We start from the raw sequence: 27,061 nt of genomic DNA on the forward strand, positions 1-27,061 counted from the left end.
GTGACTCGCTCGCTTAGTGCCTTCACCATCCGCGCTGTACATGTTATTTGATATAACATCCACCACCATTCAAAATATATAAAAAACGTATAATTCTAAAATTCAAACACCAATTTCGCGCCTCCACTATTCATTGTTATCCCCAATGCGAATGGACAATTAGCTACGGCCCTGCTACCATTTAACTACGTTTTTTTCTTCGTAGCCTTCACCTGAAAATCACAAATTTCAAAATACTAACTATAAATGAAATTGAAGGGCATGGATCAACTCGGTTTGATCCCCTAGTAAGATAATTGCCTTGGTTTCGTCCAGTTTGACCTGTATCGAATAACCCCAATTTAAAGCTCCAAAGACCTAACAATGGTGTTTCTTCACACCTGCAATCAAACTCCAATAAGCCTACATGAAAAGCTTCGAAATAACAACCAGAGCACAAATATGCAAACAAATTATATTGATCACTCGTGAATCATTAAAATCGAAGCTTTCTTTAAAAGCTCAAACCGTGTTCCTGTAGGACGAGATTCTCGACGCTGCAGGCTTCAAGGATAGTTGCAATCGTCTCGTAAAGGTCTCAGGAGTGTGTTTTAGTCTTTAATTTGGCTTGAGAACCTTTGCATACTCCAAACTGAGTGTGAATTTCCTTGAGTTCTTTTTTGAAGTTTTTTTAGGGTGTTCTTGACTGCAAAACCTTATGAATCCTCTCCCTCTGCATTGGCACGACCTCCTATATATATTAGATGGACTTAGGTCAAAAATATTGATCCAAATCTCTTTGAATCAAGAGATTGAATCTTGAAAAAATCTCTTCCAAACTTTCCAAAATTGGCCTAATTTGTACCAATCTCTCTCCAATCTTTCTTGAACGAATTTCAATAAAATATTGGCCTCTTGAATGATTGAATATGATTGGAATATATTCTTTAAATCAATCTTTTAATTTTCCCTTGATTTATTTGATTTAAATGATATTTTAAATGAATAAAATTCACTAAAAAATGTAATAAAAATCACATAATCATGGGATTGGTCTTGGGCCTTCTTAGTGACCTCATAAGCAAGTTTGGATCATAAAAAGCCAGGCTCATTTGTAAAGATATCCATTTTGAATCATATTTACTTCACATTTTTTCTTCAAAATCGCCCAACTTTGACAAGGTATATCTCCCTCAATTTTTAAGGTATGGGAGAGTTCAAGGACTTTTTCGAAACTTCAAGATGTCCCTTACAAGCCACTTTGGAACATATTTTTCATTTGGAGATTTTATCTTGATGATATGCCCTTTGACAAAAAACTACTTTCGGTTGACCTTTGAAAAGGACCTATAATCTTTTTGACCATATCTCTCAAATGAAGCATTTCTGGCCTTGGCTTGTGAGGGACAAAGTTGTAGAGAATCCAATTTCCTTCAGAATAGGCTTTGAGTGAGAAATTTCTGATACTCCATGTGGAAGTTATGACCGGTCAAAGTTGAGTTGACTTTTTTAGTTAAGAAACCATGATTTGAACCTTTGATTAGGAGAGAGTGACTTGAGTTTAACCATTGAGCCTTGAACCCTTGAAGATGAAATAAGACGGGCAAATTTTGGGGTATGACAAAGAACAATTGACTGCTCTGGGTATATGTTTTGAGTTGATGGAGTAATTGAGATGTTATCGCTTCAAGAATCAAATAAGTGCATAATTAAAAAAAATCGGCAATTTGATTCAAATCAATCAAGAACTCATGTTCGCATTCAAAGAATCAAGCACAACTTTATTATCAACAATTCAACTCAATCATCATAAACAACAATTATTAACATCAACATTTGAAATCAAGCATCAACAATTATTCTCCATCAACAATGTCTGTTTAAGAATTAATAACAGTTTCTCAAAAATCAACCACGATTAAGTTCAACAATTGTCACGGTTGTGCTCGAGAAGAGAGAGGGGGCGATTAGAGAGCTCTCGATCGAAAGAGGCAGAGAGGAAAGAGTCCACGCCAAAGAGAAAATTACGTCACAGATGTAGTTGTCTGGTGATGGCCGAAGTCGCGATGGAGGTGGTGCATGGTAAGTAGTGCTCAGTTGGTGATTCGTCGAAGATTGGAGAAAGAGAGGAGGAGATTTGAGGAATTTTCGGATTTTTGTTCTTCGTGTTCTTCACGTTCTTGATGAAGCTGTTGTAAAATTTAAGAGAAAAGTGTGTTTGATGCAAGAGAAAGGGAGAGAAAAAAAATTGAGTATTTGTGGGAATTCGAGTTAATGAGTGAAAAACGAGGAAAAATTAATATATAGTGCCTTAAAATTTAAATTTCAAAAGGTGCGCCAAAACGGCTTTTCAGGCTCCATTTTCGAGGAAATGTGTTTCGGTGCGAAAGTTGGAATCGAGACCAACAAAAAAAATCAAAGATGCCAAAATTTGGGAAACGTTGTCGCTGGAACGGGCTCAATCTGATAAACGGTGAAAAAGTTATGCGCGTTTGAACGACAAGAATCATCTGGTCATATGAGGCGGAAAATCAATGTTCTGATTAAAATCTGAACTTGGGGTCTGAAAAAAATGATATCCGACAAAATTTGTGAAAGAATTCCGCCAGAATGGGCCCGATCCGATAAAAATTGAGGAAGTTATGTATTTTCGATTCTTGTCGAACAGTGCTAGAAACTCCGTTTCGGCCATTAATTCTTGACGCTTTCGCAATATTCTGGAATTTCTAGTTCTGAATTGCCCTTTGGTTCCAACATAAGAAATGTCATTGACATTGAGACGAAATTTGTGTTAAAATTTCAGTCAGAGACAATAAACGGTGCAAGAGTTATGAGTTTTTTATCGTCCAAGAGACAACGGTTCAACACGCTTTCTCACTATATATCCTCAGGTAAATTACGAATACAGAAATCTTCATCAAAAAAACAATTCTTGACCAGAACACATGAAATGTAGCAGACCTCAAGACGATTCTTTTGGCATATGGATAGCTTCAAACTGACTTAACGGACAAAAGTTATGATTATTTGAACCTCCGAAAGCTAGTTGAACAGTAAATCCAAATCTCAAGTAATTTGCACTTTTGGGCATCTTCCTCAAAGAACTGGCTTCTGACATGAACACAAAAGATGTAGAGAACGCCCAAACGGTTTTAGCTACGCGAGAACCAAGCCCCAACGACCTTCTAGTAGAAAGTTACGAATTTTGCCCACGCCGTAAAACTGACTTTTGATCTGAAATGTCCCGTAACAGCGAAAACTCTTGATTTCTTCTGCGATTCAAAGTACATCGCAGTTTGAAGTCACTTTCTATGATAAAGACTTGATTGGTCCCTGATGAGAGGGCTTGAGAAAAAATGCGGACCATTCATTTCTCTATATCGACTTCAAGAAACCTGAACTCTCACTTCACTATATCGACTGACAAAACATTCATTTCTGCTGTAGCTTTTGAAAGAGGGCAAATTTAGGAGTGCAACATTTCCTTTATTGCAATATTTTATTTTTAAGTTTTTTTTTTGTAATTTATTATGAAAACAAAACGATTGGAGGATGAGGAGATAAAAGAGAGAAAATTTTGGAATGTAAACTGTAACTAGTATACGAAAGCATAGGACAAAGATGATATTTCTTTTTTTTTAATAAGCAATTCATTATAAAGATCGCACTAGGGGTGCAACCCTTACAAAGAGACGCTAAATAGCGTTTGAACAAGATAAAGGAAGTTTAAACCATTCATAGTAAGTGGCTTTGAACTTAGGATAGCCAAAGGACAACCATCTCCATGAAAGGAAGATGATATTGGAACAAACCACATCATAGCAAAAAACTTCCCCCTTGAACATAATGGAGTTTCGCATAATCCAAATGCACCAAATGATAGCAATCCAAATTATGTTTATCTTCACCCTATGATTAGCATTTTTCACCTTATCTTGTATGTCTCCATAATCCAAAAATTCCGCTCCGTTCAATACCTCCTTTATACCCACCCAACCATACATTTGGTTCCAAATTTCCTTCACCACATGACAATTAAAAAAGAGATGAGAAATCACTTCCGGATGGTTGCCACAAAACACACAATCTTTGTTAATGATGCTAGAAACTCCTCTTTTCAATAACTCATCAATGGAAGGAATTTTTCCAATGAAGAATCTCCATGTAAAGACTTTAATTTTAGGAGGAATTTTTAACTCCCACATCACTTTCAACAAATTGATCAAGTGGCTAGGCCACACAAAAGATTTGGAATCATTAATAATATTAGAAACACTTCTTACCGAAAACTCCTTTTCCGAATTGATGCGCCACATGAAGCTATCCTCCTCCAATTCTACCGGTGTATAAGCGTTTAAATCGTCACAAAAACGGGCCCAAGAGGGCAGCCCCCGGGCTGCCGCAAACGTTGTAGAAGTGGCTGCCCCATTTGCTAAGGCCATGGCAGCCCCGGTCGGCAAAACTGCTGCTGTCCCGTGCGAAAGAGCAGTGGCAGCCCCTCCATTAAATAAGGCCTCCAACTCCCAATGATGCTTGCCGTTTTTCCAAACCAACACATCCGCCACCGCACAATTTTTAATGGTTGACAAATCAAACACATCCGGATAACGCTCGCGAAGAGATTGATCTCCCAACCACAAACTATGCCAAAAAAGAATATTTTTACCATTTTTACAACAAGACAAAAGACAACCGGTAAAACCGCTATCTACGAAATCATCTAACAAGTTATTGTTAGAAATGACTCTCCACCAAATTGAATCGTCATTTATACTCATGTCTCCATTAGGAACTTGCATCTTGAGTTTATGACAAGGATATCTCAACGAAATTAATCTACTCCATATAGCATTATCCTCTCTCAAAATTCTCCACTTCCATTTCAAAAAAAGAGCTTTGTTAACTTCCGCCACATCTCTCACACCAAGCCCACCTTTATCTTTCGGACTACACACATACTTCCACTTCACCCAATGTATACACTTTTTATCCTCCCTCCCTCCCCATAAAAAGTCACTTTGAAGCCTTCTTATCTCTTGTATCACCTTACCCGGAGTTTTAAAGAACGATAACGTGAAGGTTGGTATAGCATTTAAAACCGCATTTACAAGAGTAACTCTTCCCCCCAAAGAAATGTTCCTTCCTTTCCAAGAAGAAAGCCGCCCCTTTATTTTATTAATCACCTCCACCCACACCTTTTTTTTCCTTTGGTTCTCCCCCACCATGATTCCTAAAAATTTAAAAGGAGAGCCTCCTTTTTTACAAGAAAGAAACGTCGTTGCCGCATTTAAGAACCAATCTCCAACATTAAAACCAGTGATATTACTTTATGCAAAATTTATTTTCAAGCCGGAAACCATCACAAATCCTCTCAACAATACTTTCAAGCTCCATAGATTGTCACGGGTCGGTTCTCCAAGAATTATAGTATCATCCGCAAATTGCAAAATATCCACAAAATCCTCTTCCCCATACTTAAAAGGTTTGAAGTCCCCCACCTCTATAGATTTACTCACAAGCGCGATTAATCCTTCCATAGCAAGAACAAAAAGAAAAGAAGATAGAGGGTCTCCTTGTCTCAAACCTTTAGACACCTTGAATTCTTTCGTTGCACTCCCGTTAACCAAAACGGACATATGACTCGTAAAAATACAAGCATCCATCCACCTCATCCACCTCTCTCCAAACCCCATTCTCACCATTGTCTCTTTGAGATAATTCCAAGAAACGGAATCGTAAGCCTTCTCAAAGTCCACCTTGAGTAAAATGCAACTTCTCTCCTTTTTCTTCATCCAATCTAATAACTCATTCACCAATAAAACACCATCCATCATGTTTCTTCCCGGGACAAAGGCGGTTTGATTATTGGACACCAAAGAACCAATCACTTCTTTCAATCTAGCCGCCAAAATTTTTGCAATGATTTTGTAGATACTACCCACCAAGCAAATGGGGCGATATTCACCTAAATGTTGCGGATTGTTGTTTTTTGGGATCAAAGCTAAAAAGGAGGAAGTAATGGATTTCACAAGAGTACCTTTACCGTGAAAGTCATTGCAAAGTCGTATCACATCCATCCGAATGAGCAACCAAAACCTTTTAAAAAATTCTAAAGAATAACCATCCGGTCCCACACTTTTGTTTCCATCACACGACCAAATGGCTTCCTTAACTTCCTTCTCCGTGAACGGTCTTTCAAGAGCCACACTCTCCGAAGAACTAAGCGACCTCAAGGGCACACCACTAATCGCCGGTCTCTCCTTCACCTTGTCGTTGAAAAACAAATTGAAGTGATTAAAAATGAAATCCTTGATAACGGAAACATCTTCCAATCTCCCTCCTCTAGAGTCAAGCGCACATAAAGAATTTCTCCTTCTTCCCTCTTTGAGCGAATTATGAAAAAAGCGAGAGTTACAATCTCCTTCGGTTAACCAAAGTTGCCTTGATTTTTGATGGAGAAAACCTTCTTTTTTGTAAAGATTTTCCCAAAAGTCAATCGCCGCTCTAGCTCTATCAACTACCACATCTTCTGGAACATTACCTGCAAAATGAGCAAACTTGTTATCTAAAAAATGCATCTCCTTTCCCGCCTCCTCTATGTTGAGATCTATCCAACCAAAAACCTCCTTATTCCATTTGATAAGATGACTTTTAAGGATTTTCAATTTTTCAACCAAACAAAAATCCCCTCTTCCTTTCACCTTCAACTTCTTCCATTCCCCTTCCACAAACATAGAAAACTTCTCATTGTCAAACCACAAATTGTTAAACCTAAAAGGTTTAGGTCCCCAATTTCTCTTATTATCCTTAATCCAAATAGGTGCATGATCCGACACATCCCTTTCTCCAATTGTTTGGCCTTCTACTTTCCAATCATCAATAAATTCCTCCGATAGAAGAAATCTATCCAATCTACTCATAGCACTTCCACCACTATTGCTCCATGTGAACTTTCCTCCTATCGTAGGTGGATCCACCAAATCCATATCCTCTATGAACTCCTTAAAGTCTTCTATCTCCTTCCTATAACTCTTCTTCGAAATACCAACCCTTTCATCCATGGAAGTAATCATATTAAAATCACCTCCAACACACCAAGAGCCGTAACTACTATTCCTCTTAATATCCAATAACCTCTTCCAAGATCTCAATCTAGCTTTGTGATCACAAGAAGCATAAATATTCACGAAGTAGATCCTTTTATTCTCCTTTTCCACACACACACCTATAAAACCTTCTCCTCTAAAGCTATAAATAACCTTAAAGAAGTCCTTCCTCCACATGATTAAAATTCCTCCCGAAACTCCTTCCGCATCCAAATGAGACCACTCCACCGAAGCCTCTCCCCATAACTCTTTCACGGTCTGAAACTGAACCCCCCTAAGTTTTGTTTCTTGAATAAAAGCAACGTCCACCCCTCCTCTTTGAATGTTAAAACCCACTATCTTCCTCTTTACTAACTTACCACCTCCTCTTATGTTTAAAGAAAACACAATCATTTGAACTGAATTTTGTTCCCCTTTGTCTCCTTATCCTCCTTTAAGTCTCTCCTCTCCATCTCATCCAATTTCGAAATAGGATCAAAAGAGTTTGAATTTATAGTAATTCCTAACTTGTTCATAGACTTCCACAAACCTTCAGATGCCATCCCTATAGCTCCTTTACCCAATCTAAAGTTACAGTTCCTCACATCTGAGTGTGTTAAAGACTCACAAGATAATTGAATATCTTCCAAAACAGGATGAATATTAGTAGTACCTGGGACCAATTCAGACTGGCGCTTCAACAAGTGTGGATTCGTCGGGAAGAACACCTCATTTGGGTAAACATAGTTTTCCACCTTTCCTCCTAAATTCATAATATCCCTCATCTTTTTTCTCACCTTTTTAGAGTTTTTCACCTTATAACACTGTGCATCAAAACTATCGTTTTCCATGCATCTATCCTCCACGTGAGTATAAATATTATTGCTAACAGAAATATTAGAGAATATCTCCCAACTGGGTCCCGCCTTCTTAAAATTATTTTTTGACATATTCTCCCACACAGAAGCTGCCGCGTGCGTTCCACGTGTGTTGGACAAACCAGCTTTCCTATTAACCTCTGATGGGCCCATAATGGAAAAGTCTTGAGGCCCAACACCATTAGCCCCTTCTTCGGCCCCACCATTTTGTTTCACATGTAACAAAAGTGAGTTAACCTCAGCATCTTCTTCTCTCTGCCCCACACCCTTTTCGCTGTCAACCTTTATCCCTGTCAACTTGGCCGCTGCTAAAGAACAAGCAACCCTAGATGATAAGTCGCTAGAAATACTCTCTGTACAGCTCTGCGATTTCTGCTCCTGGGCATAACAACACATTTTGCAACCTAGATCTTGTCCTTTACCTAATGAATCAATATCTTTTACTCCTGCTGTTCTGATACATCTTGATGAAACCCCGATCCACCTCAATATTCACGCAACCTTTCTGACAAATTTCCCTTTTCTCCTCCATCTCCGCTGCTCTGATCAACTCCTCCATGTCTACATCCTCATCCCTTCTTCCGACGAAAACACAGAATCGCTGATTGACTCGCCGTCCGCTTCTGCCGTCGCCGGCAGATCTTCCTTCACCAGAATGGTGTGCCACTCTCCATCCACCGCCACCGATATCTTCCTTCATCAGAATGATATTTCTCATGGCGACCTTGTTTGGATGAAAAGCAATGAAGGTAAGGACTTATTCCCTACAATAATATAGGTTATAAATTCATAAGGTTTGTTGGTAGTAGAATTTGTTATCCTAATAAAATAAAATAAAAACTTTAATATAAATAAAGAAGATAAAAAGTATTGTTTACATTTCATGTGGTATGTGAAAGATCTTTGTGAAATTTCTCGTGTAACAATACTTGTGAAAGTTTTGTCCAGCAAAAATAATAAAATAGTAGCAACTTTTAAAAGAATTATGGTTTTCTAAATAAGGATTTGGACCAAAAGTATTATATCAAGGTGAATTCTTATCTACCCAACTCAAAAAGTTGGGTAAAGTTACATTCAATGTAAAATGTCTTGGAAATAACCAAAAAATATACTATTTAATAATTAATTAAATAAAATAAAACTAAATGATACAATGTGATTGGTGGAAGGTACACTACCCAACTTTTTGTGATGGGTAGAGAAGTTGTCCCCATGATTAAAATCACTTTTTCATGTGGGAATAAAATTCAACCATGAAAACAATAAGAAAGAAAGTAGTAATTTTATAGTAATTTGTGAGTCGGATTATGTAATAACTTGAAGCTTTGTACTTACAAAAGGCTTTGTTTCCCCTAATCTACCTCCCCTGCTTTCTCTGTTCTACTTCCTAAAATCAAACTCATGCCTCCATGTGTTCATACTCCTCGAACAACAACGAAATCAAATGCGAAATCGAAAATACTCCCTTCCCTAATCAAATCTCAACTCAAACTTCACAGATACATCATCAATCTCAATTAAATTTGACCAAAGATTCTAAAGCCCTAGAGCTACCAAATGGAATTAAACAACATACAATAGCATTTTCAAACAATTTATAGAGGAATTTGAATTAATAACGTACAAAGAACATGATAGTGTCAAGAAATTAAAGAGATGGTAAGAAAAAAAACTCACGCAATGGAAGTGATTCCGTCCCGGAAAAAAACGTTTTGGTACAATCTTCTTATCTTTCTGCTCGCTCTTCACCTCAACTTCTTCTTCTTCTTCTAAACGTGCGTGTTTGTTTCATTTCGTAGGCTGAAAATTGGTGATGGATGAACGTAGTAGAGGTGAATAGATGGTGAAGAGGTTTGACAAAAGGGGTTTCACGTGGTGATAGGGTTTCACCGGTGAAAGGATGAAGCTCTGGTCGGATGGGTTAACGAAGATGGTGATGAAAGCGAACGGCTTCGATGGTGATAGGGTTTCACGAAGTATGTTTTGGTTTTGGCGGTCACCAAATCTTTATGTGCCAAAATGAAAAGTCACCCTTTTTATTTTATATTTTATTTTATAAAAATCAATAATAGCACTTTTAAAAGAAATGTTATCTTAGTTAAAAATATTAATAGCATTTTAAAAAAAGTGCTATCTTTTTTAAGTTTAATAATAGCGTTTTAAAAAAAGTGCTATCTTTTTTAAGTTTATTAATAGCATTTTTTCACAAAGTGCTATCAAAATCGTATTGGCAGCATGCTATGATAGCCCCCGACGACAAAGTGCTATTATAAACATTTTTTTCTATTTTTAATAGCACTTTTTTTAAAAGTGCTATTAAATTAGGCAATACAAAATATCAAATTTGGCATAGTGACCACTTACAACTTAAACTTATAAACACCTTTCAATTCAACTCAACACAAATATCATCATGGAATACAATAATCAAATAATAACGACTAATCCCCCGAGTGCTACGTATCAGAGTAATGGACACCAACTCGACTTGCCATAAAGCAACATAAAGACATCACATAGATAACCTCGGACATCCACGACTAATCTTGAGTATCTGCCCATTTCCCATGGTAGGGGAAATATCAACAAAGGGGTGAGATATCTTACAATATAAAGGAATGCATGATAAATAATATAGGAGATATAGATCATACATAATTTCACCACTTTGCATCACATAACATCTTACAACAAGTTTCACCGCAAAACAACTTATCAATACAATACAACTTTCAAAACGGCAACGATGTCATTAATCACACATTCAAATATACAAGTATGATATCAAATACGTCACAACAAACATATCATTATCACGTCACAACAAACACCTCGTCATCTCAACAATCCAAACACAATTCAAAGGTAATTCAAATGCGACTCGAATATGACTCAGACATATGCATATGCATGTGGTACCATTGGAGTAAAACTCCCGTCTCAAACAGTTTGTCATTGGGCCGTCTCAAACATTTGCCACAAGGGCCGTCTCAAACATTTGCCACAAGGGCCGTCTCAAACAATGCAATGGATGCGACTCAAATGATGCACATCCACAAACACAACTTAAACCACTTAATCAACTTAAACGACATAATCAACTTAAACAACATAACCAAATCAACTAAACAACATCAACTTAATGCCAAGGTTCTATGGCAATAACCGTATCATAGTATTTTACCACATCTCAATCACGTCATCGCATCATATCAACATACAACATCTATTCAACTTCATTCTTATCAACATAATACAACTTATCAATAGTGACCATAGGGTCTACAACAACAACGACAAATTCCACATATTGCACACAACAGCAATAAACATCAACATGTTACAACAATTAGTATGTAATCATTCACACTCATTATGAATATCATATCACATATCATGCCAACAATGTTATTATCAATCAACACTAATTCACGTATTACACATATTATGCATATGATGACATGCACCCCAACATATCATGCCAACAATGTCCTTAATAATTTAATTAAATAATTAATTAAATTCGGGGCGTTACATTATGCTCCTCTTGAGATTGTTAATGATGGGAAACTTAATGGATCATGTGTTGAAGAACAGAATGATGCTGCATTAATATTTAGTCAAAAGCTTAGATCTCATGTGGATGAATTCAATGCCTTGCGTATTTTTTCCAAAACTATCTTCATAAATACCACAGCAATCACCCTAGACAGCTCAGTTGGTAAACATTTTAATTATTTTCATTTCATATTTAATATTAATAATGAAATAAATGAAAATACCTATGATTTTGATTCTTAAATATTATCAATAATGCCAATGATCGTTTGTGTTTTAGGTTTTACTGTTACAAATGCTTCATGTTGTCCGACGAAGGATAATGGATTTTGTTTTCCTGATTCAATACCATGCACCGATAGGAATGAATATGTTTATTTTAATGGAATTCACCCCACAGAAGCCGTAAACAACCTTGTTGCATTAGCTTCGTATGATAGCAGTTCTTATCCAGATGTGACCTATCCAATGGATATCAACAAACTTACTCAGTTCATTAATGGAAAGGAGACTTAGTTTGAATTGTATCTTTATATAATTTCGTGTGTGAACAATAACTTAAGCAGTTGTGTTTGTTTTCAATCAATAAGCAATCATATTGCCTAAAAAAGATTAGGGTTGATGTCCTAGTCCTTAATGTTGTCTTGATGGAGTGTTTTGATGTTGGAATTGTTTACCTTTCATTGTAATATTGTTTGTATCTTTAATAGATTCAAGTCTCATTGGGTTCAAATTTATTTTGTTTTATCATAATTGAAAAAATGGTTGAATATGACGGTACAAAACAAGTTGAAATAAAATTATACCATTGGTTTCTCTTTTTTGACATATTTTAAACAAACATGTTAATTAATAGAGTAACTAATTTTATTCGGTATAATTATAATTTTTTAAAATTAAGTTAGTATACCCTTTTCTAATATCATCTCTAAGATAAACCTCATAGATCTCTTTCTTTTATAAATAAACTTTTCCTGATTTCAACTTAACAGTGAGGCCACCAATAAGTTTGATTATATCCTTGTTACCGATATTATTACGAATAAGTGATATTATCTCAGTTAGTGAAGGGATTTCAACATGGTTTCGTAGGCGAAGTAAAGAAGGGTTTCATGGAAAGTGTGTAACATTAATCCTTATTATTTGCCACCTAATGGGATATCTAAGATGATTATGAGTTCAATTCTCAAAAACAACATTTTTTTAAGCGCGCAACACGTTTCCGAGCATGTTTCCGCTAGCTTAGATTTGATAACCGATGGAGTAGATTGACAACTTTTACCTCAGTTTCAAATTAAAACAGAGGATAGAACCTTTGTATCTTGAGTCTTTAAATTTTTTTACAAAGCTTTAATTTTAATCAATGGAATTTTAAAACATCACTGAACTAAATTATTTTGAAACAAAACAAAATGAAAATTTCAGAACATAACTAAACACGAACACAACCTATATAAATTAAGAGAAAAGGGGTGATGCACTGACAGTTTAAAATATTTTTACACTGTCACACTACTAGAAATTTGGCCTACGGCCACGCTAAAATTTTCCATAGCTCAGAAACTGTGGCCACATATATGATTTGGCCATGGTTATCAAAGCGTAGACGTATGTTATAGAATATTGAATCCGGAGTGTAAAACTGTGGCCTGTACTTCAATTGCCACGGTTATAGAACTGCAGATATTTTAAGCCGCAAGGAAAAACCGTGACCTTATAATTTTGACTAAAAACTTTGGCCCAACTCCAAAAATTTAGTGCCCGCCATGTTTTCCCTCTTTTCTTTTTGTTTCCCTCTTTCTCTTGTTTTATACTTATTTTATTTTTTTAAAAACTAAAAAGAAAAAAAACTAAAACAAATAAACATAAAGGGGGATTAGGGTTAAGTGACCTTTGGGATTGTTCTCTTCTCCCTCTCACGATCGTGAAGCAGCAACAGCGCCGCGGAAAGCCTATCTCCTCCAACGGAACCGACATCACCACACAGCCACTGTGAATTATCACCTCTCATCTCGACTCTCTTCTATCTCTGGTCTCCACGCGTTCTCAATTTCTCTCTCTTCTCAAATCCCATGTTCTCTCTCGGTTCTCTCAGATCAATCGAAATCACGCCTTTACTGATCAGAGAAGCTTTGACGGCTTCTTCCACGGCGGCGAGACAGAAGATAAAAAACAAAGGTCACCACCCAGGCACGTCTTCGACTTTTACGCTTTGTTTTCTCCATATCAAATTTCCTCCTCTTTTGCTTCTGAGTTTGAATCGTCTTTTTTGTTTTTCGTCTTTGTTCCAGTTGTTGATACGTGGATGGAGTTGATGCGGGTTGAAGGTTCCTTCTGAGTTTGTGAAGACTTGAAGGATCGATCGAAGAAGATGAAGAGGGTATGCCGTTTTCTTTTTCTTCTGCAAATTGATGAATGGTGACTGAAGGTTAAAGAAAAACGGTTGTGGCGAAAGGTTGAATGAAGATTGGATCGAGAGAGATGGGGTAAAGGGAAGGATTTCTGTTAGAGGTTGTTATGAGGTGAATTTGAGAGAAGATGTGAAGTATGAAGAAAAGTCAAGGTTGAAGATGAGAGAGAGCAGAAGAATCGATGGAGGGAGAATGATTCGGTTATAGGTTCTCCTCTCAATTTTCTTTTTCTGATAGTTTTTCTTCAAATTTTTGTTATGCTGATTTTTTGTACAAGGATTTGAGGGAACTGAATCAAAGTTGAGGGCCTTTTCTGTGTATTTTTGTAGGTGAGTGTGTATGAAGATTTTTGTATGTTTGAGAAAAGTTTTTGCAGAGAGTATTATCTCTTTTTCTTCTCTGCAGAGGTAGGGTTTAAAAGGAAGTTTTGGTGTATGGTGTGTGTTGCAGATTATGATGTATGGTGTTTGAATATAGTTTGGATTTTTTGCAGATTATGAAGTATATGGTGTTTGAATGTGGTTTGGATTTATGTTAGAGGACTTTCCTTGTCAAAGGTGATGAGCTTTACCTGTTCTATTTAAAATCTTTACATGCTTGATTAGATTTCAAATAATATTCTAAAAGTCATAATGCTTATTTTTTCTTTCAATACCTCTCCATAGGGAAACAAACTTGTCCTCAAGTCGTAGCTGACAAAATTGTCTTTGAATGTTGAGTTTATTCTCCCATGTTGCACCTTCTACACCCTGTCCTTTCCACTTAACTGTGATTTTCTGAACAGAACAGCCTCCTTGCATCACTATGCTTCCTTTCAACAATAGTACCCCCTCTTTGTAGCTGAACCATTTGCGTGTTTCCTGATATTCTTTCATAGCCTGAATGATGCGAATTAACTTGACATCTCAGTGAACCTCATCGATAATGTTTTGACTTCCCTCCCTCCCAGACTGGTTTGGAATTATTTATGGTCAGTGCATACAGTAAAATTTCTCCCTAAGAGGTAAGGACACCAATGTTGGATAGCTAGCGTCTGCGTTACCGCCATAAATTCTTTCTCATAAGTCAACTTAGCCACTTCCCTATCAGACTTTGCTTGAATATACTGTTGGTTTACAATTATTTCTAGTGTTGTCTTCGTTATCTTATCATAGCTTATATTTTCTATTAGAAAAAACCCAAAGCTCACACTCCTCACCTTAAAAGTTAGTTTTGTAAGGACGAATTTGATCGAATACAAAAACTGAATATTTTTATTCACAATTGGCTTATACCTATTTGAATTTAAACGACCACAGTGGTTAGTACACATCTTAATTGATAATTTCATAATATATGAAATGAATTGATCATATTAAATGGTTGAATAGATTTTTTCCAACAAATACCTGCATGGGGAGTGCGGCAATAGTTGTACTGGCTGAATTGATCATAATCAATGTACAAATCAAAGCTTTAGTTGAATTGATAGTTGTACTTGTTGGTAACTTGTCATTTTGACAGTGGAGTTGACATTGGACATTGGTAAACAATGTCTAAATGTGATATAGAAAACCAGGAACTAATCAGTCACCCGTTACAAAGACTCAACTTTTCTTTTATATTCATGTTATAAATAAGTTCCAATTATATTCTATTCAGCTTAAATGTTTGAGCTGTTTCAGGCTGATGTGGACATATTACAGTTGATGAACTTCAACAAACTTGTGCAGAACATAACAGGACTAATGTTTTTCTTGAAGATATTATCAAGGAAGTTGATCAAGATAACGTAAGTCATATACACCTGTGCTCCCAATGAATATATGAGTATTGTCTCCACTACTTATCAAATGCTATAAATATCAAATACCTAAATTCTATGGGTGAAGAAGACAGAACTAAGAGCTTCTATCCTATAAGTGAAACTATGTTAAGAGTTACCACTTATTGATTGTAGTATAGAAATGAAAAAATTAAACATCATTCTGTCTCTGTAAAAGATATGTGAAACCCGAGAACTCTTGTCACGTTTGTTTCATTTTTAAATGAATATGGTGTTATACATCTTTTATTTCATAATTTGAGAATAACTAGTTATTATTTATATAAAAATATAAGTAGAACTAAGATGCTATTTCTATGTGTAAATATTCTTAAATTAGTGTACTTGAGGGATAAAAATTATCCAAGCACTCCAGACCTTCCTTGTCCAATTTTTTTGATTTGGAATGTGTATGATTCCCTGACAAAATTTATTCATGATTTTGGAACAAGTAATTTCTGTGTTACTCTTGGGATGTTTACATGGCATGTCCTGTATTTTGTGGATGCTCCTGCATGGGTGAGCATCAAGTGTGATAATTGTGTTGTTGTATAACTGCAAAATTTGATTGTGTCTGTGTCATGTGTAAACTAATTCTTGCAGATATTTTGAGTTGGTCTGTTATTTATTTGTGCCTTGTGTGTACATGGTATTTTATTATTCATTGTGTTTATGTGCAGTGTTGGGATTCACACACCGTCCGAGCTAAAACATATGCAGGGGAGAATGGAATCTTCTCAGCTTGTAACTCACAATCTCTCATATGTCGACTTGGGGAAAGATCATTTGCGACACATGGTAAATTGGCTTCACACTAAAAACATGGCAAATAGATGCTCCATTTGATTTAATGGTCTTAAACTGTTTACTACTTAGATATACATGGCATGCATATTGATTTAACATATTCTTGAAGTACAGTTGATGTTAGCTAATAACCTCCACCGTAGTTTACAGGTTATTAGAAGAAGAAGAAGTTAAAGGCGATGAATGGTTGCAAGCATTAGCAGCTGAAAATTTGTGAGCTATTGTTTTTTGAATTCTATTAATCTATCCTACTTCTTTCTCTCCAACCTTCCTTTCTAAATAAAAAAAAACCACTAGTTTCCTTTTCTTTCTTATTTTAAGTTTCATTTTCTTTCAAAACAATTGACACTTTCTCAACCAAAAGTATTCTCTCCTCTTTTTCCTGTCAAAAATATTTTTCTTTTTTTTTTAAGAAAGCACATGATCAAACTTTTTTGGGAAGAATCAAAAGACCAGCTTGGCGTATGCAGGTGGAACTATGCTTTTAGATCACTTCATCAACATGCTATGAACAATATCAGATCATATACTCAGGCTAAGAAATTGTCATCTTCTGCTTCTTCTGCTGTTTCCAACAAGGTGAAAAGAACTAAGGAAGAATCTATGAAGATAGTCATGGAGTTGAATTGCTGGGGTCCTAGCACTGCAAGGTTTTGATATTGTATTGTAATGATTGCGTGACCAAGAAAAGTCAAAAAATTGTGTTGTGGGAAATTTAGTGTTATCAAAAGAGGAATTTATTAATCCTTGATATTAAAATTCTGTGTTGCTTAATGTATCTAGAAATATGCAAATTCTTAATCTTAATTTAATCATCAATATTATTGTTAATTATATATATATATATATATATATATATATATATATTTATGTAATGATACAAAAATTAACCGTGGCAAGATAAATGGTTTAGAAAGCATAATATATAACAACGGTTTTAAATAAGTGGTCATAACCAAACCGTGGCTATATCTTGAACTAATACTGTGTCGTAAACGTTAAAATGAAACCGTGGCTTTACAATATAGCCACAGTTTTTAAGTCATGGCAAATACAAACCGCGGCCTTAATCAAGCTACCTAAACCGTGGCCTAAAAATGCCACGGTTGTAAAAATGGCGTGGTCTATACCAAAAAACCGTGGACTTTACTTTTGGCCACGGCCGTATACTCCACTGTTGGATTTCCGTGGCCTCAGCGTTACGCCACGGTTATTTTGCATAAAGCCTCGGTTTCCTGGGCGTGGTAGGAGACCTTTTTTTCTGTAGTGTCAACCATTCACTACCCATGTATCCAATTAAACCATTTTTTTATTTAAAAAAAAACTTAATGACATGACACATTTATGATTTTCTATTGGATGACAGTGTAAAATTAATTTACACTGTCAGTGCACTACCTTTTAACTCATAAATCAAAACTAAAAACCATGTTTAAATGATTAATAAACTTAGACAAAAAACTTAAAAGTGTAAATTCTTGAATAGACATTTTTAAGTCTTTATCAGTAATAATATTCCGTCGTTAAACACTTGGGTAGATAAGAATTCACCTTTAATCATTATTGCATTAAAAGCGACAGTTGACAGACTGTGCATCTTTTTTGAGTTCATTTCTTCTTTTGCTTTCAACTATTTATGTCATTCTTTTATAATGAGAAAGAAAGATATATTTAGGCTCTAGTAGCATATAATAAGAGAAAGAATGTATATGAAATGATGATAACTTGAGAACGTGGTTGGATTTACTGAGTTTCACATGAATGCAGATGTGAATAGCATGAAACAAAATCATAAACTAAGCTGGCATTCATAGTTAATATAAATAAATATTCCAATATCTCAAGATATGAAAGATCATATTATCTTACTTTAATTACATTTAAAACCTATTTTTTACAAGATTAAATATATTACATCTTGCCTTTTTTTCCTCTTGCACGCTTACACACACATGCACATTGAAATTATACATTTTAAGAGCAAAAAGAGGTTATGGTTGTGTCCACCATATAAATGATTGATTATGTATATTTGCATATTTAAGCCAAAGTTGGCAAGTAGTAGTATCATAGAGTGAGAGAAAAATAATGAACACTACTTGGATTCTGTTTGTGACACTAATTTTCTTGTGCAGTTTGATCCTCTACTGCAGAAAAAGGCTTAGTCTTAAGCTCAAATCAAAACACAGAAATCAGCTTCCACTGGGCACTCTTGGATGGCCTTTTATTGGTGAAACCATAAAGTTTGTTTCTTGCGCTTACACCGATCGCCCAAAAAGCTTCATGAACAAGCGATGCGCCATGTAAGTTCATCATGCATCACTTCATTCATAGCTAGCTTTTTATGAATCCATTTTGAATTTATAACAAGACATGAAAATAAAACGTATTTTAGATTTCAAAGAATGTCTGTCCATGACGTGTCTGCTTAATGGTAAAAATTTAACTTTATTACCTTGAGGGATAGAGTTCAAATCTTTTCGGAAAGAGTTGTAAAATCATCATTAGTACTACTTACCGAACGAGGTTATTGTTTTTTTACAAATATTTTTGATGTGCTGTTGCAATTTGTTGTAGGTATGGTAAGGTGTTTAAGTCACACATATTTGGAACTCCTACCATTGTTTCAACAGATGCAGATGTGAACAAGTTCATACTACAAAGTGATGCAAGGGTTTTTAATCCTTCTTATCCCAAATCATTGATGGAGTTAATGGGAGAGTCTTCTATTTTGCTCATCAATGGAACCTTACAAAGGAGAATACATGGACTTATTGGAGATTTCTTCAATTCTCAACAATTAAAGATTCAGATTACCACAGATATGGATAAATATGTTCAAGAATCAATGGCAAATTGGAAACATGACCAACCTATATACATACAAGATGAAACAAAAAAGGTAACCTCTCTGTCTCTATAGGTGTTTGTACCTATCTTTGTATGTTTCTATCTCTCATGTGTGTTGGTGTCAGTTCCAGTTCTAATGACTCTAGCAACTATGTACCTATCAGAATGCTCGACCGCTTTGCAACAATTGATGGTATGATACGTATCTATGTATGTATGCATGTATGCAATATAAGGAATGAAAAAAGGCCTTAAATTCTTGATTAGCTTTTGGTAACTAAACTTTGATGATTCACAGGAGGAAATATAGAGCTCAAGAAACTCAAAGATCAGGTTGGTGAGTCATTGTGTTGGAGTGATTACTTATCATTGCCATTTACTAAAAAAGTAAGCAAAACATGGCTCCTTATCTAACACAAAAAACAGTGGTTTATGATTTTTAACTTAGTTTTTTTCTGTTTCATTTATACAGGTTATAACAGAAACTTTGAGAATGGGAAATATTATAAATGGTGTTATGAGAAAGGCCTTAAAAGATGTTGAAGTAAAAGAGTATTTAATACCACAAGGGTGGTGTGTGTTTGCAAATTTTAGATCGGTTCATCTAGATGATAAAACTATGACTGTTTATATCAATCAATCCATGGAGGTGGCAAGTAAGAGAAAAATCCTATACTATTATATCTTGGTATAGTTTTTAGGGAACCGAGTTGCATGCAGTCACAACCTCATGACTGCAAGCAGTTAGCTACATCTAAACCGTGCTATCAAGAAAAGACGGTCTAAATTTTAAGCATTGAAATCTAAACATTAAAATTGGTATTGAAATATAGACAGTATAATCTTGATTAGACAGTTTATATGTGGTTGACTGCATGCAATTACACTATACATAATTTTTTTTATAGATCTTTTTCATGTTATATTTTTAGCCTAAGTGAATTTTTGTTTGACCTCAGAATAAGGATATGAACAGTTACAATTTCAGTCCTTTTGGAGGGGGACAAAGGCTGTGTCCTGGTATTGACTTGGCCAGGCTAGAAGCTTCCATCTTTCTACATCACCTTATTACTCAATTCAGATAATCATTTGATACTAGCCTTTAGAGTTATTTACAAAAAATTAAGGCATCAACTTTTCATTGCTAATGCTTTGAAGAAAAAGTAACTGATTGACTACATTCATAGATTATTGTTAATTATGTTTAGCACCGTTTTTGTTGTTGATCATTGGCTGTTTAATATCATTCCATGAAATGGACCTCTAAAGTTGTTGGTGTTGATTGAAACAAGTTAATCCACTTTATTTTTTTATAGTGCACCTACCGGAGCTACTGGAGCTGCAAGTGGTACTATTGAACTTTGGAACTTAGAAGGAAAAGGGTAAGTTGTTTCTTGCCATTTTACTTTGATCTCTTAAAACTAATTTAGTATTCCATAGCAGATCCATGTTTTACTCTTTATACATATTAAGTGATACATGTTTATACATGTTTCTTAGCCTTTATACAAATTTATATCTATTCCATAGCAGATCCATCTTTATACGATTTGCATTCGATAGATGGCCTATATATAAATTACTAGCTATTAATTCAAATAATAAGAAATGTTTACATGAATAATGCCAATCCAACATAAATAATTCCAAACTAAGAAATTTCAAGTTATCATTTGACTATTTTTTTTTGCTAATTGACTGTTGAATTTTTCCCTAGACTTCACAGTTGCATTTATCAAAGGCCATGTTCTATTGTGAATCTGATAAACCCCTAATTATGTCTGGTTTGCTTGTGAATCTGATATAAGAAAAGAAAATATGTTTCATATGCATATGAATAATATTTAGATACAAAAAATAATGATGACGGCCTAATAATTCATTAAAGAGTAGCATAGTATTCGTAAAAATATACTGAACAAATTTAAATTTAAATATTGATCCATTTTTATACCCATAATGTTTTCTTTTTTTTGGTTTTTGGCCATGTTGAATTGATTTTTACTGTATAATACGTAATTAATATTCATTCTATGATACAGGAAAACAAGAAGCAGCTATTGTGCCTAGCTAAGTGATTATATTTATTGGTTCAACAGTGCTTTGGCTCGTGAAGTGGTTACTACTTGGTGTTGTTTTGTCCTTTCTTGTTTTTTAGGTATTTTTTGTTTTGTTTAGAGAACATGATTTTTTGTTTGGGATGTATGCACCTGCAAATTTGTCTATGAGAATGCCCTTTTTTAACTACAGAATGCAAATATCCTCTATATATGTTATGATATTTGTAAACAGGTGGATTTGGTTTAATGCTATTTTGTAGACACGTGGATTTGGTTTAAAATGTTATTTTGTAAACAAGTGGATTTGGTTTAAAATATTATTTTTTAGACAAGTGTATTTTGTTTAAAATATTATTTGGTATTGAATATTGAGTTTTGATACTTGCACGATAAAATAATGATTTTGTCCACTTGATATAAGCATTTTGTTATTAATGAAACACTCTATAATAGCACTCTTAAGAGAAAATGCTATCAAACATATGCCATATAATAGCACTTTGTTTTAAAGTGCTATCAAACACGTGCCATATAATAGCACTTTGTTTGAAAGTGCTATCAAACATGTGCCCTATAATAGCGCTTTGTTTAAAAGTGCTATCAAAATCAAATCAAAATATGTTTGGGAAAGCGTGAAATGCCCACTTCAGTAGCGCATTTTCAAAAACGCTATTAAATATTGGTACATTAATAGCACTTTTAAAGCGCTATTAAACGAAAAATATTTTCAATAGCTGCTCAGTTAATAGCACTTTTAAGCGCTATCAAAAACCAAAAAAAGTGCTATTAAATAACTTTTTTGGCATAGTGGGTGAATGAAGTTTTGTTTCGAATGCTATGTATCTTTATTAAATGCAATATAAGTATGTTTGTTTGGTTAAGTCGAATTGTGACATCCCATTGTTTGATGAATAATTTTAAATGCACTCTGATTTTCGCTTATAATTGCGGGATAGATTTGGGGTGTTACACACAACCTATGTTATCCAACCCAACTAGCACGAGTTTACTTGCCCATGTCTTATGTTAAACCTGTCCACCAAAAATACCAATTTATTAGAAACATTTAAATTATCATTAGCAATTTTATATCATTGAATTTTATATACCATTTTAGTACATATACCTGTAGATAAATGGATAATTTGACGATAAGAGCTTGAGCATATTGTTCAGGGTTATAGATGCTACTTGATGGATAGAGATCGGGTTGAAAATAATTTAGTGCGTAATCGTTGGTGCCTATATATACATAATACAAGCACTTTGACAAATGATTTTGGGCTTGTCGCAAACCGCCAAGCTTGGCAACAATTCTGGACACTGTGATTATGTGATTTTGTAACTGTAATCCCAATGCGATATTATTAATCTACATAAAAATTGCATAACACTACATTATTGACATTCATTATCTTTGAAAATATTAATATGTCATCAAAACATAATAATCATAAAACATACCAAAAGTCAATTATATATATATATATATGGTGTCCAATATAAACCCTTAATGGTAATACAATATAAACGCTTACCATATTTAATGAAACAAAAATTTTACAAAACTGAAAAAATGATGAACAAATATAATATATTATTTAAATTAACTATGAATAATAAATACGGCTCTCAATTATATATAGAGATGAACCATTACATACCGCTGTTTTTTTTCCTGTTTCGTAACGAATTCCAGCTGAACTAGATGCATAGTTAACACCTTTGAGTATATCATAGCCAGTAGTATTTGCAAAAGGTGGGATGAATTTCTCAAATCGAAGTAGTTCGCCTACATCAATTAACAGCAAATGTTAGCTTGTGTTGTTTCAAAATAAAATTATATACAGCATTCAGAGCTAATTTTAGTATTTATTTTTTGTTAACAAGGAAATTAATTGGTCTAAATAAATTAAAACACGTTCTTAATAGAACAAATAATTGTTACCAATTATGTCAACTTTGGTTCTTCCATTGGTAGCTCTTCCCGTTTGTCCTGTTGGAAAGTCGATACCGAATGGCAAGTAATTGGCCTTTGCAGTGGTTTCAATATAGTTGTTGTTTCTCCACTAAAGAATATTCAAAGTTTGAGGAGAGAAATCCATTTATTTTTCTCCTAATTGTTAAAAAAGTGGAATTTAAATCCTTACGACTTATGTCACCATCACTACTAAAAAATTTGCTTTTAGTGACCGAATTAGAGACCGAAAAAGTTTAAAAATCGGTCACTAAAACATTTAGCGACCGATTTAGTAACCATTATTTTTCGGTTGAAAAAGTGCTAGTCGCTAAGCTTTTGCGACGAATTTAGTGACCGAATATAGTGTTCTTTTTCATAAAATAAAATAAAAAGTTATGAGACCTAGGAATCAAAATCATGACCTCCGCGTATTTAAGTAAGAACTTGCCACTACACCACTTCACATATATTGTTATATTTTATATTTAAACATATATACATATAATTTTATATAAATGTATTATATGTTAAAACAATAAAAAAATATGAAAATTTTAGTAAAAATTAAAAATTGATAGAGAATTAAAATCTGGAAAGGAAATAATAACATTATAAAGAGGATTAAAAACAAAAAAAGAAAACAAAAAATATTAGTGACCGAAATTTCGGTCTCTAATTTTTATATATAAAATTAATTGTATATAAAAAAAATTTTGTGACAGATTTAGTGACCTTTTAAAATTGGGTCATGAATATCAAATTTTGGTGGCTAATTCGGTCACTACAGTGACCGAAAATTCAGACACTAAATTTTTGTCTCTAAATTGGTGGCTGATTTATTTTAGTGACCGATTTAGTGACCTCTTAAAATTGGCTCATGAATATCATATTTCGGTGGCTAATTCGGTCACTATAGTGACCGAAATTTTTTGGTCACTAAATCAGTCATTAAAAGCGAATTTTCTAGTAGTGCATGTAATTGAAAAAATTTGTTTCCAGGTTTTTTTTTTTTAAATAAGCAATTGAATTAAGAAATCGCACTAGGGGTGCAACCCTTACAACGAACTACACATTCGAAAAACAACCTAGCGGTAATTTGTTCCACTCATAGAAACTAGAGAAAAAAGAGGACATGATGTTTCTAGCTAACCAACTCCAAAAGAAATACATATCATTATGAGATTATTTCACATACAGTGAATAAATGCAAGTTGCAAATGTGAAAATCAATAATTTATGAGATGTGAATTTAAAATTTTAGAAGTAATGAAATAATACTTTTTTTTTTGTTTTGTTTAGTAAAATACTAGAATATTAATAAAATATTATTGTTTAAAGCCTCTTAAAAGTGTCTATTATTGTTTGGATGATAATGACATATAGAATAAAAAATAAACCCGATTTAAAGTTTGTAAATACAATAGTAAATAAAACCATAAATAAATTATTAAAAAAATTATGAATAAAATAGTAACTAAAGGGAAAAACCATTTGGCGGGTGCTATCCTGCCGACTCGGTAGAAAACGAGGTGAACTTGAATTTTGACCTCTCACTTCTAGGTAGGTTCGTCCTACCACATCCCGATTTTGGACACACTTAAATGAATAGGCCTAAGTGGGACGTAATAGAGTTTGACCTAACTCATCCTTACAAAACCGGTTGATAAGGTGAAGAGTGTCACTCTATATAATCTCTTTCACTGCTTTATCTTCAACCAATGTGAGACTTGACTTTAGGATCTTCCTAATACACCCCATCACGCCCAGCATTCTTTTTGGACTTGGTGCGTGGATATTAACGGTGGGCGGCCAATGATCTGATTGATAGGCTCTGATACCATATTAGAGTTTGACCTAGCTCATCCTTACAAAATTAGTTGGTAAGGTGAATAGTATCACTCTATATTTTTTTAGATAAACAACTTTGTATTAAAGAGCACAAGGGGTGCCAACCCAAATACAAAATAAAACACACAACAAGCCAAAGCAAACCTAACTAAAAGCCCACCAAAGAAGACGGGTTAGCCATCCAAATGCTCCGATCACACTCAAGACCTTTGTTAGCAATAAACGAAAACCATTCCCACCCCATTGATTTAATACAATTCACCACTCCCGACACGTCCCAAACCTTATTGGAAAAAATCAACTCATTCCTAGCTCTCCAAATATTCCACGAAATTAACAACCAGAAAAAGAAGACAAATGGGGCACGCACACACACCTCCAAACAGTCAGTAAAACGATGAATAACATCAAGTTCAAAGTTTCCTCCCCCAATGTCCATCTCTTCTCCTAGAAGCCAACGCAACACCATCTTCCAAACCTTGCCGGATTCAGCACACATAAGGAACAAATGCTCTTTAGATTCAGTAGCATTGTTGCATAATAGACATACCACTTGATCCCCTCCATGAAGAACCCCTCTTCGCCATAACTCATCTCTATTAGGAATACTATTGAGATTAAACCGCCATCCGAAGCACTTGATATTCTCGGGAACCTTTGTCCTCCACACATTATGAATAGCCTGCACCTTAAATTCCCCCAAACTATTAACCCCACTCAATGTTGAATACAATCTTTTATACGCGTCTTTGACTGAAAATTCTTCGTTGCCGCTTCCCCATTCAATCGAACCATCATCATTACGCGACACAGCCTCTATATTCAATGCTCTATCTCCAATCACCGTAGGACTTGACTTTAGGATCTTCCTAATAGGGCAGGCCGTCCACTTTTCCACCCCTAAATTCTATGATAAATTAAATATTATTTACTCACTACAACGAGGAAGGGCTTTTAAAGCGCTTTTTATAGCCTTTAAAAGCGCTTAAAAGCGCTGTGAAAGGTGGCGCTGGCGTAGCTAACAAAAGCGCTTCTGAAAGCGCTCTGGTAGGGCCCCCCCTATAAGAGCGCTTTTCTGGAAAAAGCGCTCTTGTAGGCCCCCCTTTAAGAGCGCTTTTCTGGAAAAAGCGCTCTGGTAGGCCCCCCTTTAAGTGCGCTTTTTTCAGAAAAGCGCTGTGATAGGCCCCCCTGTGAGAGTAAAAAATAAAAAAAAAACGCAACATACTAAAGCGCTTTTGGAAAAGCGCTCTTATAGGGTGGGCTTTAAGAGCGCTTTTTCTAGAAAAAGCGCTCTGATAGCCCCTCCTATAAGAGCGCTTTTCCAAAAGCGCTTTAGTATGTTGCTTTTTTTTATTTTTTTTGCTTTTTTATTAATCTTTGGCAGCCCTTTTACAAAGAAGTGCTTTAGTAGGTGGGCCTTTAAGAGCGCTTTTCAAAAGCGCTTTCGTTGCTAAATGAGGTATTTTAATGTGCAGCCTGTAATTTAATCCTCCCAGTCGACCTGTAATATTTTCGACCTGTAATATGTTTTCAACCTGTAATATTTTCGACCTGTAATTTATTTTTGACGATATTATTTCAGCCATCAGTAAGACAATATATATATATACTAATATAATACCATTATAATATCCAAAATTATATATATACATCATTACAACATCAATAATATTATAGTTCAAATCGACACAAATCCTACATGAAAAAGCGCTTAATATAAAAATGACACAAATCTTCTTTGATTTCTTCCAACTTAAGCTTCGGGTACGCAGCAGCACGGAATTCGTCAAGGTACTACAAAACAAAAACATAATATGAATG

General features: G+C 34.7%; 1 long non-coding RNA gene and 1 pseudogene across 1 annotated transcript; one reads left to right on the forward strand and one right to left on the reverse strand.

Annotated features, from left to right (window-relative positions):
* The first annotated feature begins 18,531 nt into the window (after positions 1-18,531).
* Positions 18,532-20,585, forward strand: LOC131636742 (3-epi-6-deoxocathasterone 23-monooxygenase CYP90D1-like; annotated as a pseudogene).
* A 2,023-nt stretch (positions 20,586-22,608) lies between these two features.
* On the reverse strand, positions 22,609-23,468 carry LOC131636737 (uncharacterized). Its single transcript, XR_009294160.1, has 3 exons — positions 23,381-23,468; positions 23,097-23,224; positions 22,609-22,804 (listed from the first exon to the last, which is right to left on the reverse strand). It is a non-coding gene; the product is annotated as an uncharacterized LOC131636737 (long non-coding RNA).
* Between the last annotated feature and the right edge of the window lie 3,593 nt (positions 23,469-27,061).

This window comes from Vicia villosa, unplaced genomic scaffold (genome assembly GCF_029867415.1).
Source record: "Vicia villosa cultivar HV-30 ecotype Madison, WI unplaced genomic scaffold, Vvil1.0 ctg.001822F_1_1, whole genome shotgun sequence".
Taxonomy (NCBI): Eukaryota; Viridiplantae; Streptophyta; class Magnoliopsida; order Fabales; family Fabaceae; genus Vicia; species Vicia villosa.